General features: G+C 42.9%; 1 protein-coding gene across 3 annotated transcripts in view; it reads left to right on the plus strand.

Moving 5' to 3' along the window:
* The window catches only part of smarca1 (SNF2 related chromatin remodeling ATPase 1), a 105,163-nt gene that overhangs the window by 16,095 nt on the left and 74,886 nt on the right, over positions 1-14,182 (plus strand). The window lies entirely within an intron of this gene.

Raw genomic sequence — 14,182 nt, forward strand, 5'->3', positions numbered from 1 at the left:
CCTAAATTTTTTTCTTCATTTGTTCCCAGTTATGATGGTCTGTGTCTGTCCGAAACAGTAAGCTATTTTATTGCTTTCAATTGATTATCAAACTGCTGCATATTTCCAGGCAATCCATTATTGACTCAGAAGAAAAACAATAGGGTGACTGTAATTTTTAGTTTTAAAATGCCAATAATTTGAGCATGAACTATTGAAGTGGTGTAACTGAAGGCAGTGGACAGTTATTGTTGAGGTGGATTGTACTATTTGCTTTGAACCCAGTTGATGGTATTGAGTGTGGCTTGTAGCTGTAGTTTTGCTCAGAAAAAAGAAACACAATCACATGAATAACAGTAAGATTAATACTTGAGAAATATAACAGTTTCATTGGAATTTATGATTGTAACAAAATCCTGAATGCTCCTTTATTGTATTTAAAAAGCTAATTTGGCTATTAGATTGAGGTCTGGGTCATTCTACTTTTCATGGGAGAGGCAACATGAATTGTGAGGCAATAAGCATGAGAATATCTGTTGCAAATTTCTTCTGAGACCCATGTGAGGCTTTTGTGATCTGTAATAAAAATTAAAGCTATTGTCACTTCCAAAAGAAGAAGAACATTTATGTTGATTGGGTTGGTGTTAATGTTCCAGATACATTGGGAAAATGCCTTAGCAATGCGTTAAATATTTATTGCAAATACTGCCTATAGTAATTTATATTCCTCAATACTTTCTCTCACAAGTCTTAGGATTTGTGTGGTGTATATCAGGTCATCTCTGGATCCCGAGAAAGATGGGTCTATCATCGAGGTCTTTGTAACAGTACCACTTGTACCTGATTGCTATCATGTTATAGACAACATGTTATTTTAAGACAAGAATCTCTTCTCATTAGATTGCTCAGTGTTTTTTTTTCTACCAAATTATACCATGTAGGTTCTGAAGATCTAGTCAGAAAAGAAGATTGAGGTAACAATCTACACGGCCACTGCTGGGTTGGTGCCATATGCTCATAAGTGGTGCACTTAGGGTTTCAGTTTATTAGCACAAAACTAATTCCAGTGATCTTAGAGGAAATTTCTGACGACAGCTACAAGAGCAACTTGGGCAGACATTAAGCAGCAGATTTTGTTTTAGCCACTCATGGTATGTAAGCATTACTGCATTCCTTGGCCATCCTAGATGTCCTTGGAGAAGGTGGTGGTGAGCTGCCGCAGCCATTTGCCATAGGTCGAGACACAATGATGTTAGGGAGGTAATTCCAGGATTTTGACCTAGCAACAGTGAAGGAATGACAATATATTTCCAAGTCATGATGGTGAGTGGCTTGGAGGGAAACCGCACGTGGGTGGTGTTCCCAAATATCTACTGCCCTTGTCCTCCTTGATGCACCGGCTATGGGTTTGGAACATGCTGTTTAAGGATCGTTGGCAAACTTCTGCAGGACATCCTGTAGATAGTATAAACACTTTCTGTCCCTGAGCATTGTGGTAAATGACTGAATATTTGTGGATGTGGCGCCAATCAGGCAGCTGCTTTGCCCTGGCTCATGTCAGATTTCTTGAATGTTGCCGTAATTGCACTCATCAGACAAGTGGGGAGTATTCCATCGTACTCCTGACTTGTGTCTTGTAGATGGTAAACAGGCTTTGGGTAGTCATGAGGTGAGTTACTCACTGCAGTTTTCCTAGCCTCTGAGCTAGGAAATAATAGCCACTGTGTTTATATGCCGAGTCCAGTCCAGTTCTGTTTCTCGTCAATGGTAACCATTAGGATGTTGATCATGGGAGATTCAGTGATGGCCATTCAATTGTGGGTGGTTAGATTGTCTCATTGGAGGTGGTCATTGCCTGGCATTTATATGGTACGATCATTACATGCCACTTGTCAGCCGAAACCAATTGCAAACTCTACTGATTTCTGTCATCTGTGCTGTCCAGTGTTGATTTGAAAAGAAATCATTTCAGCCATTGAATTGGGTGAAGACTGGTATCTGCAGTGCTGAGGACCACTAGAGGAGGTTGATCATCCACTAGACGGTAATGGTTAAAGATAGTTGCGAATGCTTCAGTCTTTGCATTGATGTGCTGGATTCTTCTGTTATTGAGGATGGGAGTATTTGTGGATCCTCCTCCTCCAGTGAGTTTAGTTATCCACCATCATTTATGGTTGGATGTGGCAGGACCACAGAATTTAGATCTGATCCATCTATTACTTGCTGCTTCAACTGTTTAGCATACAAGTAGGTCTGTTTGGTAGGTTCACTAGGTTGACATCTCATTTTTAGGTTATCTGATACTGCTTTTTGCATGCCCTTCTGAACTCGTTATTGAATCAGGGTTTATCACCTGGCTTGGTGGTATGATTGTGCTGCTGTTGAGTGCCTCATGGATGCCCGTTCTTGAGTTGCTAGATCTGTTTGAAGTCTGTCCCATTTAGCATGTTAATCGTGCCACACAACACAATATGACATGGTATCAGTTTGAAGGTGGGACATCAAATCCACAAGGACTGTTTGGTGGTCACTTTTACCAGTAGTGTCATGGACACCCGCAGCTGGCAGATTGAGATTAAAATCAGATTAGCTGTGATTTTATTGATTGGTGGAACAGGCTGGAGGGGCTGAGTGGCTCACTTTAATTCCTTGTTCATATATTTGTGGTTGGCTGAAATGTTTTCTCTTCTTATTAACACTGAAGAACACAGGACAAAAATCAGGAAAATTTGCGAGAACGTGTGCAGTGTGAAGTCATTGATAAATTTTTACTTGAAGTTGTTTGGAGAGTAACACAACCTGGGAAACAAACTGTTTTGACAGATTTGAATTGCAGCGCATATCCAATTCTTGGCTTTCCAGTGGGCATGGGTGGGGGTTGGAGGGGAGGGAATGCAGAATGGTGGTTAAAACAAGGACCAAATTGAGTCAGCATGTTTAAGCACTGAATCTGCATGTTACAGCACAGATTGACCTGCAGGTTGAGAATAAAGACTTGCTTCTACAGATTGGGCTGCAATAAAATCCCTTGAAGCCACTGCTGAAGTGACAAGTTTAGGACCCCAAAAAGAAACAACTGGCACAGAGATTCCGGATACTTTTGATGAAATTGCCCTGCCTTGAAATCCACAATACTGCAAAAAGTAAATACATGTTTCAGCAGGAAAGAGTTCCTCTGTGACAGAAATTCTCAACATGAGAGAATCGATTAATTGCACGGTTGAGTAGAAACCGTATTCTCCATGAAGAATATTCAAGGGATACAGAACTCATGGGTTGCAGAACACAATCAAAGCCAGTAGTCCTCGAGAGTCATGGACCTATAAACTTCCAAGTTTGAAGTGAATAAATTCTGGAAGAATTGTGAAATCTCCAGGGCACCTGAATTTGTGAACCATTCAGGCATGATAAGGTTTGTAAATGTAATTAGGTACAGGAATGAAAAAATGTGAATTATAAAGAAAAAAGCTTGAAAGGCGATGTTGCATATGGTAATGACATGAAAGGGTTAATGCTGAAGTCATACTAAGCTTCTTTCAATCTGATAATACCATAAGGATTTGGGTAGAGAAAGGCAGAACAGCTCTGGATTCGATGAAGACAGAAGGATCCTCTAGGTTTCTTGTTTGCCACAGTGTCCGTAACTTGTACTTGACTGCTGTCTTGTTCCAGATAAGAACCTCCTCGCACTTACCTTCATTGCTCAGATTTTTCAGTACAGAAGTTGGGAAGCCATGTGAGGTTGTACAGGATGTTGGTGGGACCTCTTCTGAGATGGTGTTCAGTTCTGGTTGCCCTGTTATAGGAAGGATGTTGTTAGATTGCCAAGTTTTCCGCTACCATTTTTGACTAAGTCAAAAGAGCAAATTTGTGTTTGGCTGAAATGTTTTCTCTTCTTATTAACACTGAAGAACACAGGACAAAAATCAGGAAAATTTGCGAGAACGTGTGCAGTGTGAAGTCATTGATAAATTTTTACCTGAAGTTGTTTGGAGAGTAACACAACCTGGGAACCTGCAACCCACCGTGTACTGCAGTGGTTGAAATTATGTACTCATAAGACAAGAAATCCATGCTAAAGAGAAGCCAAAAGAGAAAATACTGGAAAATCTCAGCAGGTCTGGCAGCATCTGTAAGGAGAGAAAAGAGCTGACGTTTCGAGTCTAACTGACCCTTTGTCAAAGCCCCTCTCTTTTGGTTTCAGATTTCAGCATCCACAGTAATTTGCTTTTGCTAAAGAGAAACAGTTATTCATTCTGATTTTAGACTGTAGACAATTCATGGCCAGATAAAATAGTTTTTGGAGCAGACTGGCTTACCAGAGAAGGACCAATCAGCGGTGTTTCAGCTTGAAAGGAGCAGCAAGTTGCAGTGAAAGCTTAGTAAGGAATAAGGTTCTCATTGGGGCACATCTCTACAACACTTGTAAATGTAAAATAGAAAATGTATTTTGAAATCAGACGATAGCTGTTGTAGATGGGGCTGTGGAGGGTTGTGGGTATTGTGGAGTAGAGGAGAAACTACCTGGAGTCTGGCCTGTGGCTGCCCTCTGCTCCTAGACCAACAGGGGTGGCCTCTCAACCTGCCTGGAATGCTGGGCCTATTGCTCACAACTGGGAGGTGGCTTCAGGGAGTGAAATGGGCATTTGCCATTTGCAGAAATCTGGAACTTGAATTCTCCTTTAACAGCTTTACTTGGCCCTTTTTTAGCTGGACCAGCTGTATTAGGGTGTGTAGTCCTATCTTAAACATGCCGCACCCATAATACCTCTGTGAAAAACAGCCTGGGGGCAAGATAGAGCCAGTGAACTGACAAGCTTCTCTGGGTGGGAGGAGGGCAGTTAATGCCTATTTCCCTCTGCTTTTGGCCCTAGTGAGAGCTGAAAATCTTACATTGGCTAGTTCTTTGGCATTGCGTTAGCTATTTCTGTAACCTTTGGATTAGTTTTAACAATTGACTTTATTAAAGTAATGCTTTATTGCTGCTGATTATAGGCTAACTGGAACATTCTGTGCCATAGTCACAAAGTATGTCATCAATGAGTGAGTTTAAGGCCATGATGGGAGTGGATGGTGGTACATAAAGGGAAAATGTTTTGTGAGATTGGGTCTGAGCAGTCAGCTGAATAAGAAGGTCCACAGCAAAGGAACCGTAGAACAGTTGACGTTGCTGTGGTAGTAGCCTCAGTGGGTTCTTCAGGCAAAGTCCACTGGCACATAAGTTGGCAGGGGCTTATCGAAGCACGTTAGTAGCTGGGGGATGGGGGTAGTATATATGGGATGGCAGATAAATAATGATGATATGGGGCCAAGAAAAAAAAATGACATGGCTGTGTGACGAGTAGGGCAGAAGTCACGAGAAGAGTCAAAAGGGGAAGGAAAAAGAACTAAGATGGAAGTGATGGACTATAGGTGCAAAGGTGAAATTGTTAATGGCTAACTGATATTTGTGGTGTAACGTATGAATGTCTTATATGTTCACTGATTTAATTTTTTTTAAAACCATTGGAAGCTTTTCTATTTCCAGTAATGGCTGACTTAGCAAAACATGCTGGCTGGAATATTTCCTCAAAACTGAAAAAAACCGGAAAACCTGCCAAAATACCCTCTTGCTTATGTTGTTTGAGGAAAATCCAGACTCAATATTGTAGTGGATTCATTTCAGTAATGGTATTAACTTGCTCTATATCAATTGTTGGATGCTTTACAAACCAGTTTCACTCATCATAGTCTGTCAGACTTCAAGTTGAAATAATTGGTGACTTATCACAGTTTAATTTTGCATGCTGTTTGGTTATAATTGACAATGGCATGGGCCTGAAGTTTCTCAGCTCTCCGGAACAACGTTGGCAATGCTTAGTCAGTTGGAGAAATAAGATGAGATCGGAAATATGAGATTTTCTACACGGAGAAAATAAAGTCCGATTCTGCAACCTTGTTTGAACAACAGCAAGGCAAGAATCTCACTCGTCAGAGGCGACAGACTTACTTGCATGCATCTCCATGTCATTAGTACCTAATCTTGCCGTAATTATTTGAATTTTTCACATGTTAGGTGTGCTAGAAATTAGACAACAACAATTCCTGACATGGAACTCAGCAAAGCTCCAGTTTGCTGCTTCCTTCTTGGTCTCCAACTTGGATTGCAGACCCCAACATCTCAGATCATGCTCCATGGGCAGCAGCTACCTGCACCCTCCACCCTCAGACATGCACCTGCCTCACCACATCTCCGTGGCACATCCCTGACCTGCATAGGATGCAGTTCTTGACTTTACTTCTGCACCTCAGAGCACACATCCACCTTGCACTGTAATGCTGCTGCCAGCCATTTTGCGCTTCCAAACGATTACCCACCTAATTGATTTGATTAGGGTGCATCTCAGGGCATTTTGCTTACTCACTCCATGCTCAGTCATTTTGGATATGTGCCAGGTATTTTGCAGCAGTCACACAGGGTGTGCTACTGCCAAAGGGCCTTGTCTCAAAGTCTATGGTGAGCAGTCCTTGGTCAGGTCAATGGGGTATCTGGGGCCATGCTGTGGTAAGACAGCTTGGGAAGTCCTTTATGGGGCTTGAAGGCAGTATGCCTTGATGTAGAAGAAACAGTAATTTTGAAGGGAAAGCAATTCAACGTATAAAATTGGGGAGCTGAAAGGGAGGAAGGGTCATCAATGGTAACAACCATTCTGGCTTCGCTGGGAGTGGGGGAGGGAGGCAGTGCAATATGGTGGTTGGGTGACTAAGTTGTAGAGCCAGGGTTCAGGGAGATGAAGACATAAATTAAAGATTTGGATGAGAACGTGGAAACTCAGAAAGTGGCTGTGACCACATCTGCTGGAGTAAATGTTTTATGCGTCTGAGCATGTGGACGATACTTGCGAGTGATTGTAAGGACCAATTGCATTAATTAGCATTTACGCAATACAGGTCGAAGACATCCTTATGCTGCATGTGAATCGGATTGAACAAAATAGCTGTGATGCAGTCATTTTTGCAGGCAACCTTAGAACTCTTACCTGTGGGCCACAGTTCACGAGGACAGTCTGAAATCTGATAGGCTGCACAAGGGCAAGGAGCTGATTTCCTCTTACCTTGAACTGGAAGTATTCACCAACATGTTCTTATGTGCGATGCTGCTTTTCATGGGTGATGAGGTTGGTGGGCTGGGATGCAGGAAGACCAGGGCTAGAAGGCACCAGTAATCGTACTCCACTTACAATCTCCTATTGTATTTGCGAGCTTGGTTTGTGCTGCGTACATTGGAATAAAGTTTCCCCAAGTCAGTGAAAAAGAATGCCTCTACAGAGTCCTCCATGTCCCACTGTGTGGAGGACTCTGTTCAGCTGTCTTTTGGATTACGAATGCTGGGTGTTCACATTACTAAGGAACTGTTCTTTTTTTGATATTCCTCACACAGAGTTTGTGAGAAGATTTGTAGCTCGGGTGCTCGTTTTTGTGGTTCTGTTCGCCGAGCTGGGAATTTGTGTTGCAGACATTTCGTCCCCTGTCTAGGTGACATCCTCAGTGCTTGGGAGCCTCCTGTGAAGCGCTTCACAGGAGGCTCCCAAGCACTGAGGATTTCACCTAGACAGGGGGCGAAACGTCTGCAACACAAATTCCCAGCTCAGCGAACAGATTCCCCACACAGGTTCATCAGAACCATTACCAGTGGATCCAGCTACAGCAGGGGGTTTTGTTGTTGTGGCCGTAGTGTGAAGAAAACCGAGAAATAGAAGAGGAACAGATAAGACCATTAGACATAGGAGTGGAAGTAAGGCCATTCGGCCCATCGAGTCCACTCCACCATTCAATCATGGCTGATGGGCATTTCAACTCCACTTACCCACATTCTCCCCGTAGCCCTTAATTCCTTGTGAGATCAAGAATTTATTAATCTATCTGTTAGCAAGCCCAGGATCAGCAGCAATCTTACACAGTTTCCCAACAGCCTCCGCAAGAAGAGGTTATAGCTGGAGGTCTCCTTGGGATGCAGAGTACGTACAGGAGGCCCAGAGCATATCATTCTCGATTTGATTTCCTCCAGATGCATGAAGTGCATTTCAGCTGTAAACTGAAGATGTTTAAGTTACAGAAGTTCACCAGCAGCTGTAGTGGAACTTGTGACCTGAAGGAGTGGGTGACCATTTGATGTTGGCTGTCATCAAGATGACAGCTGCGTTAAGGTTTCATGCAGCTGGCTGCTTCCATGAATCAACTGAGGACCTGCGTGGGATCTCTCTTTCCTCAATCCATGGATATATTAAGGCTGTTACCAATGCAATCTATGACAGATCACACATCTTCAAATTGTTTCCCTCAGGAGAGGGGCACTATAGGCTGTAACAGATTGCATTGAGAGCATCACGTTAATGCAGTAGACTTCTTCAGTAGAAAACTGTTCTGTTAATTGTAGAAATGATCTTAGGAGTCTGTGCCAGGTACCCTAGAAGGTACCATGGTGTCTTTTTCTTTCAGACCTTCCATGTTCCTGCTTCATTCGAGAGCTGATGCCTTATAAGGATGGTTCACGGGCTCTAAGACCTGCCCTCTCCAACTGCGGCAGCATAAATAAAATTGTGTAGTAGATGATGGGCCAATGGAAGATATTTCAGTTTGTCTTGGGTCATGGTGGGGCTCTTTGCTGCTACATCCAGACAGAGTGTGCTGCTTAATTCTAGCACGCTGTGTTCTGTAGACGTGGAACAGGCAAAAAGAAGAAAGATGGAGGATGTTGACCAGGAGGAACATTATCTTCACCATGATATCACAAGCCAACAGGATTTAATTAATACCCGGTTCCAATACATATGAGCTCGGTGCAAGGAATTATTCATTGGCCATAAGTCTGCTGCTCCTTAAAAGGAAGCAGTCCCTGTCTGTTTCCATTAGCTAACGTAGCTTTTTTTTTCATTATTTCCCTTTGCTTTTGCTGCTTTTGAATAAAAGTGAATGCTTTCAATTGTTTGGAGCTTATCCAACTTATAATAGGTACACATTGGACAACGAGAAGATGTTATGCCACTCTGTTCATTTGGGAAAGAGGACCACTGCCTTCGATAGGGTTGTGACATGGTGTTAAGGGTAGGGCAGTTGGTGTAAGTTGATCCTTGTAGATGCACCTACAATAACTATTGATCAAACAGGTGACAATATGAAGGTGAGCTGTCTTTGCAATGAAATGTCACCTGTGCTACTTACGTGCCCTCGGAAACTCAGTTCCCACTTCATGCACTGGCAATGCTCAGTCTGGTACCCGGCTGAGCTTTAGATACGGCACCAGCACGGGGAACCTTTCAGCAGCGTTCCCTCTGATTTGCTTGCAGGCTTCTGGGGTCCCTGCATAGCGACGATGTCTGGAACCAGAAGTCAATACTGTATTTGGTGCGCCAACACAATCGCCATGCGCAGAACCTTGGAAGCTAGTTGGAAAATTGATTCTGAGAGGTCCTAACAATAGTGACTACTTCCACCATTAATGAGCATACAGTTAGTGCCATGCTTGCCCTTGTATATGTGGTACATATTTAATAAGGTGAGCACTGGAGATTTGTGTGAGATAAGTCATAGAGCTCACGGAAGGAAACTCTCTAAGGAACATCAAAATTCTGACAGGGCTTGATAGACCGGATGCAGGGATGATGCATCCCCTGTGCAAGGGCTTTGAAGCAAGGAGTCGCAGTGGCAGGGTGTGGAGTAGGCGATTTCGGACAGACATTTCTTCACGCGGGATGGTGAACCTGTAGACTTCTCTACTACACAAGGCAGTGGAGGCCAAATCACTGAATATGTTTGAGTCAGAAGCAGGTAGATTTCAAGAGACTAAAAGTGTCAAGGGATATAGGATGAGCGTGTAAGTATCATGTTGAGATAGACGATTAGCCATTGTCATGGTGAATGGCAAAGTAGACACAATCGGCCAAATGTTTTTCTATTTCTATATCCCCAGGAATTGACACTTGGCCATTTTTCAGTGAAATTCAGCCCATTTTAACCATTCACTGCTGAAAAATCACTTACTGGTAATGCCTATAATGAGAGAGCAGCTTGATTAAAGCTGGCATAGATTAAACAATCCATACAGGCATGAATTATCACAGGCAGAGACACCAACCTACATGACAGGGAGGAGGATAACCTTTTGGAAAGAGTGCCAACTATGAGGTATCCTGTAGGGTGTAATTATCATTTTCTCTTACGTTGTCTGTGTATTAGAGGTTTAATTGAGATTAAACAAGTCAGCTCTGCTAAGTTAACAAAGTTTAACTGAACAGTTGCAGTAGACATTTGTTTGACATTTTGAATTATATTCTGAATTATATTCAAAATGTGGAAACTATGCATTAAAATTGAGGCCGTCTGTGGATGAATGAATGAATGCACCACCAGGTGTACATCCATACCCGAATGTCCTTGAGCAGTTTGCCACATGGACTCTACTTGGGATACCATAATTACCTTTATATTGTAAAGTTGTACATCAGGTGAGCTCAATGCATTCTATGTATGCTTTGAACAGAAGGGCAACGAAGCAATATTTGTCCTCTCAGCCTTAAGTGCATATGTATCCTTGGTCACTGCCTCATGCGTTAGATCGAACTTTTCAAGGGTAAACCCACGGAAAGTGACTGACCAGGATGGAGTTCCTGTGTGGACCAGATGGCAGGAGTATTCACAGACATCTTCAGCCTCTCCTTACTGCTATCTGAAGTCTCCACCTGTTTCAAGAAGACCACCATCATCCCAGTACCAAAGAAAAATCATGTAACATGCCTCAATGGCCACTGCCTAGTGACTTTAACATCTGCACAGGTCATTCTGCTGTAACACATGTATCGTTAACACAAATTTGCTATAGTACGATAGACAAATTAGGGACACTGTTTCGAATGCACCAAGTTTTAAAGTGTGTATTGATTGTAACCTGATTCCAGCCCCTTTAGTTTAAATGGTGCTACTATTACACGATTTTCTTATAACATGGGATTGCATGAGATTGGAACTACCGCATTTATAGCAGAACTGACTGTACATGGTGGCTCAGTGGTTAGCACTGCTGCCTGACAGCGCCAGGGATGTGGGTTCGATTCCCGCCTCGGGCGACTGTCTGGATGGAGTTTGCACGTTTTCTCCGTGTCTGCGTATGTTTCCTCCGGTTTCCTCCCACAATCCAAAGATGTGCAAGTCAGGTGAATTGGCCATGCTAAATTGCACATAGTGTTAGGTGCTTTAGTCAAGGGTAAATATCGGGAATGGGTTTGGGTAGGTTACTCTTCGGAGGGTCGGTGTGGACTTGTTGAGCCGCAGGGCCTGTTTCCATACTGCAGAATCTAGTCTAAAAATTATGAAGTACTGTGAGAGGTTGGTCATAGCTTACTTCAGCTGCAGCCTCCCAGATTGCCTTGATCATTTGCAATTAGCCTATGTTCCTGCACTCATTCCTGGATCATGTGAACAATGAGGATATTTACGTCAGGCTCCTGCTTACTGACTACAGCTTCACTTCAACACCATAATTTGAAACAAACTCATCTCCAAACTCACAGACCAATGTCTGTGCTTCTCTCTCTGTAAGTGGATTCTTGACTTCCTGACCAACAGACTACATTCAGTAAAAATAGGTGACTACACCTCCTTCATGATAATTCTCAATATCCCCGCGAGATTGCATACTCAGCCCCCTGTTCCTTATACACACACGACTGTGCGGTCAACTTCTGCACCAACTCCATTTTCAAATTTGCTGATAGCACCACCATTGTAGATCGGATCTGAAACATTGACAAGATGGAGTTCAGGAAAAACGTTGAGTGCTTAATGGTTTGAAGAGAACAATCTCTTCATCGATGTCAGTAAGACAAAGGAGCTGGTCATTGAATTCAGGTAGTGTAATGGAGGGCATGCCTCTGTCCGCATCAATGGTACCGAGATGGAGATGGTGGACAGCATCAAGTTCCTCGGAGTGATGATCACCAGCAATATGTCCTGGTTCACCCATGTTGACACTGCAGTCATGAAAGCACAGAAATACGTTTACTTCCTTAGAAGACTAAGAAAATTCAGCATGTCCATCAAGACACTTACACTTCCAAATTTTTAAAGATGCACCATTCAAAGCATTGTACCTGGATGCATCATTGTATGGCATGGCAGCTGCTCTTCCCAAGACTGAAAGAAACCACGGAGAGTTGTGAACACAGTTCAGCCCATCATGCAGACCAGCCTTCTGTCCAATCAACATAATCAAAGACCTCTCCCACGGCGGTTAAACTCTCTGCAGCCTCTTCCATAGGGCAGAAGATAAATGTTTCTATACACGTACAAACAGAAGCTGTTCATGATTCTTCCCTGCTGTTACCAGAATTTTGGACGGACCTTTTTAATGTTAATGTTGATCACACTCTGTACCTTCTCAGCAGCTGTAACACTGTATCCTGCACTCTGTTCTGTTACTCTGATGCACTTGTATGGTACGACCTGCCTGTAGAGCATATAAGACAACAGTTTTCACCGTAGCATGGTACGCATGCCAGTAGTAAATCAAATGAAAATGAAATTAAAAAAATATAGGATATTGTTCATGCTACACACATGGCCCTAGCTAGAGCTTTGCAGTCTCAACATCTGCACTATTGCAGCAGTGTTTTTACTGGGTACAAGTTTAGTTCCTTGTATGAGACCCTCTCTTTGCACAAGTTTGGGACATTCCTTGCTCTCTCTAAATAAAGGTTACGTGAAAATCAATTTTAACCCTTTCCCTTGCATCATCTGGAAAGGTAGGAGTCAAGAGTTAAAGATAATTGGCCAAATCTTACCACATTCTGATAGAACGTAATTTTCATTAGTTTTCAAGAAGGCTTTCTCTCAGCGAGGCATGGTGAGGCTTTTCATGCTATTATCCTAAACTCATCTCATTAGCTAACTAATGCTCCCTATTACACTCCTCTCAGCTGAAGCTAGCCCGATTCATTCACAGTAGACAGACATTCTCAACTGCTGCAATATCTTTAGATTCCTTGTGCTCCTACCATCTTTGAAAGGCTGCTGTGCACTATGTCAAGCACTGTCAGTTCGGGGCTGCCTAGCATGGATTGTGACGTTCACTCTGGGTGGCCAGGGATCTGGAGGATGGGGTTCATGAGGAAGGCTATCTTCTTCCCCTGGACTGGCAGAGGAGGCCACGACATTCGACCCTGCCTGCTGGTCCAAGATTGGCATCCTGGTCTGTGTGGTCTCAGCTGTCGAGATGAATATACAGCAGTATAGGAAGAAAGACAAAGTACTTCTCTGCTCCTGCCTGCTTAAGGGCCACCATTTTCTCTCTCTAACTTCGCACTCACTATCTCTGCCAATGGTACACACATCCCACTAAGGCTCATGCTTTACCACTCTCACTAACACATGCAACATTTTCTTTTATTATTTGACCTTCTCCACACTCTAACCTCCCAGTGACTAACTCTGGGCTGCTCACTCGCTCATTTGGGACATCTCACCACATTTGTTTCACCTGCTAAGCTATGCCTTCCACTTTCATCTCACTCAATCTTTCCCTTTGTCTCATGCCAGGTGGAAAAAGCCCACAGTCAGGCAGAAAGAGTCAAGATTGACAATGGAATGCTTGGCTTTATGCAGCTCACTTCCTATGAGGAGAGGATTTTGACCGTGACTGCCTGAGTGGCCAAATTACTGAGCCAAGTGTCTGGACTGATAATAGACTTACTATGCTGGGGGAACCCCAATCGATGGAGAAATGGCCATTTGATTAAAGTACACGCAGTGTCTTTAGTGCATAAGCTGCTGGCACGTGGTGCAGTTATGAAATTGACATAACATGGTGCCATATAACAACGTGTCCCGCCCTTTGACTGATGATTGCTGACAACCATGAGAGTCTTTCTGGCTTTGTGGCCTAAGCCAAGTCAAGATAAAAGTACTTTGTGCCTCTGGGCATCAAGGATCCCATGGCTTTCTATGTGATTACCTATCTTGTAAATGTGTTTTTGGGTAAAATATTTATTTTGAACTCTGTTACATTCTGGCTAACAGTGGTCTTGCTTTGAAACACAGTGATTATTATGTTGAGAGTCATTGTCGTGTCCCTGACGAATAATTATTTGAATGGCTTTTGTAGGATATTTGCTAATATGGCTTACAACAAAGGAAAATAGTAATGGTCTTTTCTAAGTGAATTATTCCTACC

This window comes from Chiloscyllium punctatum, chromosome 25 (assembly GCF_047496795.1).
Source record: "Chiloscyllium punctatum isolate Juve2018m chromosome 25, sChiPun1.3, whole genome shotgun sequence".
NCBI classification, from domain to species: Eukaryota; Metazoa; Chordata; class Chondrichthyes; order Orectolobiformes; family Hemiscylliidae; genus Chiloscyllium; species Chiloscyllium punctatum.